Source organism: Pediculus humanus, genomic scaffold (assembly GCF_000006295.1).
Source record: "Pediculus humanus corporis 1103172107369 genomic scaffold, whole genome shotgun sequence".
Classification (NCBI taxonomy): domain Eukaryota; kingdom Metazoa; phylum Arthropoda; class Insecta; order Psocodea; family Pediculidae; genus Pediculus; species Pediculus humanus.
Genome location: NW_002986997.1, coordinates 265,154 through 269,632, shown reverse-complemented (window position 1 = coordinate 269,632; position 4,479 = coordinate 265,154).

The following is a 4,479-nucleotide window of genomic DNA, read 5'->3' as shown; positions in this document are numbered from 1 at the left end:
TGATAAATGCGGCGTCAGCCGAAATTATTACTCTCGAAAAATAAGATAAAGTTTAAATATTGAGAGAGAGAAAAACGAGAGAGAGAGAGAGAGGGGGGGAAACAGGGAGAGAGTGAGAGAGAGGGAGTAATAAAGGATTATTCAATCAAATAACTTGTTAATGGGTTATCTTAATGAGTCTGGAATTAACTGAAACTTTGCGGGTTTTGCGGTTAATTGTTGTTGTTTTCGGGTTTTAAAGAGAAAAACTCTGTCGGAAGGTTCGGTCGGAAGGAAAATCACGCACGCACGCACTCACGCACGCACGTACGAACGCACGAACGAGTCGAACTCGTAATTGTAGGTAACGCGAGTTTATGATGGTTTTTTTTTTTTTTTTTTTTAATATTCTCTCCAGGCGAAAAAATTAAAAAACAAACAAACAAAAAATTTATTATCGTTCGTTATCTGTTTTTTATTTTGTTACATTAAACGTTTTGTTCCGATTGTCGTGGTTGTAGTCGTCGTCGTCGTCATCGTCGTCGTCGTCGTTATTTTGTTAATTTTTTTTTTTATTTTTATTTTTTATTTCGAACGCATAACACAATTAAAAGTCGGGGGAAGGGGGGGAAGAAACAAAAAAAAAATTATTACTCACGTACGTTGATCGTTGTTTGTTGTAAAAAAAAAAAAAAAATGTTTAAAGTGTTTTTTTTAATACCGGAGGCAATAAAAATTCATTATTATTATTATTATTATATCTTGGTTGTTGTTGTCGTTTGTCATTAATCATAAATTGAAATGCATTGCACGGTTACCATATTTGATTGGAGTGTTCCCGCGATTCAATTTTCCTTATTTAGCATTTATTGTGTCATAAACGACGTCCGATGATTATTTTTTTTCAAAAGAAACGTGGAAGAAGAAAAGAGGGAATTTATTCGAATGTTTTTTTTTTAAAGAAAACTTTCAAACATTTTGTTTTGGAGAAAATTTTTTTTTTTTTTTTTGTTTAATAGGTCGAAGGAAGAATAAAAGAGGCGTGGAAGTTTTAAACTTCCAATATGGATTTTTTCTGTTGTTGTTTTCAACCTTTTTTATTGCAACATTGTTTTTTTTTTTTTTTTTTCATTTTTTATTTTTTAATTTAAACAAGAAAGAAAAAAAAGAGAAAAGGGAAGAATATGGCGAAACGTAAAAGAAAATAAGGGAAAAAACGTTTCCAAGTTTTAATCGTAAAAAAAAAAAAGAAAAAAGTGGAGAGAAAAGAAGAAGAATAAGTAGTAGATAGAATGCATGGTGCGTTGAGGTGGTTGTTATAACTTTAACTAAGGGTTAAAAGGTTGGAAAAAAGCCGTGGAAGGAAGAAGAGGGGAGGAGGGGGAGGGGAGAGGGAGGATAGGAAAGGAAAGAAAAAAAAAAAAGAAAATTTACCGAAGTAATTTTATATTCTTTTAACTCGCCATTCAAAGAAAATTTCTTATTTGCGTTCGAACATTAAATACATTCGGGCGGTTTTTTTTTTTACACCTCTTTTCACCCCCCACCCCCACCCTCTACTCTTACTTATCCGTCTTTCAATTCTTTTTTTATTCCCTCGTTTTCGGCCCCCGTGACGGAGGGTTGGAAAAAAGAAATAAATAAGAAAAAGTGGAAAGGTTTTTCCTTGTTAGCTAGCTAGATAGAGGAGAGGATGGCGAACCATAGACCATAATTTGGAATAATGAGAAAGTTTTTGTTATGAAAAGTTTACCCCCAAACGAACGGACGGGGGGACGTGGGATGAGGGGGTTGAAAACTCAACGAAAGGAGGAAAAAAAAATAAGGAAAAAGGGAAAACTCATCATCATTTTTTTTCTTTTGTCTTTATCACACTTTTTTTTTTTATTTTTTTTTTTACGAGAATATTGGTTTTTTTTTTTTACGTTCGTGGGGGGAGGGGGAGGAGGAGGGAGAAGGAAAAGGGGAGGAGAAAGAGGTCACTTTCGTCCATAGGAAAATTTTTAAGTATTTTTTTAAACGTTTTCCGAAGTTCTCGAAAAGACATTTTTGGTTTTTATACTCGGTACGAAACTTTACACCACCACTTCTCTCTCTCTCTCTCTTCTTTTGTGGAAAATTTACATCCTTTCTTCCTTCCTTCCATCCTTCCTTTCTTCCTTCCATTCCTTTTTTATGTGTGCATATACAAATTTTTAATACTTTTAGTTTTTTTTTTCTTTTTTTTTATTATATTTGTTAAGTAATGGACGAGAAAAAAAAAAAAAAAAGAAAATTCGGATTCGTCTATATCGAATTTTATAATATTGAATTTTATACTCCTTACTCTCTCTCTCTCTCTCTCTCTTTTTATATATATATTTATTTAGTTTTTTTTTTTTTTTTTTTTTATTTAAATTCTATATTATTAGACAACATATTTTTTTATACGTTATTATATAGGGACCGAATCGGGCATTAAATTTCTTATTAATAAGCAAAAGGTTTAGGGGAAAAAAAAATAAAAATCTGTTTTTACTCTTTTTTATCCTTTAAAATAAATTTTAGGAGGAAAAGAAAGAGAAAGAAAGAGAGAGAGAGGGGGGGAGAGAGAGGGAAAATGGATGGAAAAAATTTTGCGTTTTCCCAAAAAAAAAAAAAAAAAAAAAAAAAAAAATTTTTTTTCTTTCCTTTTTTCTGTGGTTTTTTTTTGTTGTTGGGGGAAAAACAAAGAAATAAACGGAATACAAAATTTAATTTGTTATGCTTCAAAATGATGTCATGGCCCGGAGAAAAAAGAACTGGAGAACTGGAGAAATCGTTTTACGATACGAAAAAAAAAAAAAAATTTTTTTCCTCCAGTTTATCCAAAATGAAAAATGAAAAATAATTTTCTTTTTTTTTTTTTTTTTTTTTTTTTTTTTTAGAATTTTGATGTTTGTTTTTCCTGGAATTTTTTTTGTATGACTTGCGTTAATTATCGCGGGAAATTAAGATTATGGAAAATTTTGTCAGTCGTTTGATTCGTTACTGTCCAATAGAATTAGTTCTTTTCGGAAAAGCGGAAATGGGGTGAGGTGGAAAACAAAGATGAAGGATCTTTTAATTTTTGTCGATAAAAGCAAAAAAAATTTTTTTTTTTTTGGTCTACGTATGCCAAAAAAAAAAAGAAAAATTAATTTTAGGTTATTTTCGTCTCGGGACGTTATAGCGGTAAAAAAAAAAAAGAAAAAATGAAAAACGGGGGGCGGTGGGGGGAAGGGGAGAATGAGAGAGTGGAAATTGTTTTTACATGTACGATTGTTTAATCTGACGTTTTTAATGGTATTTGAAAAGCAACTTTTTTGTCTTTAAGGAAAAAGAGGAAATGTTGCGAACAAAAAAAAATTTTTTATTAAGGATGTAGCAGTACTTCAAACGTATGTCGAGAGAAAGAAAGGTAGAGAGTGAGAGAGAGAGAGAGAGAGAGAGAGAGAGAGAGAAAGAGAGAGAAAGAGATAGAGAGAAAGAGAGAATGAGAAAAGAAATTTAAAAGACAAAAAAAACAAATGTGTAAATATAAATTTACGTGTGTGGCATAATGAATGTATAATTTCATTCTTGTTCTCTCTCACTCTCTCTCTCTTTTTCTCTTTCTTTCTCTCTTTCTCAAATCATTCATCAAACGTCAAAATATTTAGTTTATTAATAATAATAATAATAATAATAATAATAATTTTTGTGGGGATGGTATCTGCAGCGTCTCTCTCTCTCTCTCTCTCACGGTCCTTCGATTATAGGTTTTGATGGTGGTTAAAAAAAATTCGCGTAATTTATCCCGTTTTTCGTGTCTCTCTCTCTCTCTCTCTCTCTCTCTCTCTCTCTCTCTCTCTCTCTCTCTCTCTTCCTTTCCCACCCTTTCTTTCTCTTTCTTTTTCATCACGTGAGACATACATAGGTTAAAAAATATATATGTGAGCGAAAAGGTTTATTTATTATAAGATTTTTTAAACAAATGAATTATGTTTGTCGCCTCGAATGGATTTACGTTATTGTTACATTATTGTTGTTTGTTGTCAGGTTGTTAACAAACGCGTCGTTTTTTTTTTCTCGCCTTTTGTCTGCCGCCGCCGATGCTTCCGCAAAAAAAAAAAAAAAATGGAAAAATGGGGGGGCCTTTTCTTCTTCATTTTTTTTATCATTATTATTTTTTTCTCACATGACTTCCGGTTTTTCTCACGTGAAACACACGTTTACGGTCGTTTTATTGAAATATATTCGATATATATAAATAAATAAGAATATAAATCTTTCGATATTTTTTTATTATTTTCTATTTGATTTTTTTTTATTTTTTTTATTTTTTTATTCCACGTCGCCAACGCCTGAAGCTTTTAAAATTTAAATTTTCTATTCTTTTCCTTATGCTTTCCTTGGAAAATGATATTGAAATAATATTTTTCTATTTTTTGAAAAATATTGAAAGAAAAAAATATATAAACATAATAATAATAATAAGCAGAAGAAGAAAAAAATATATAA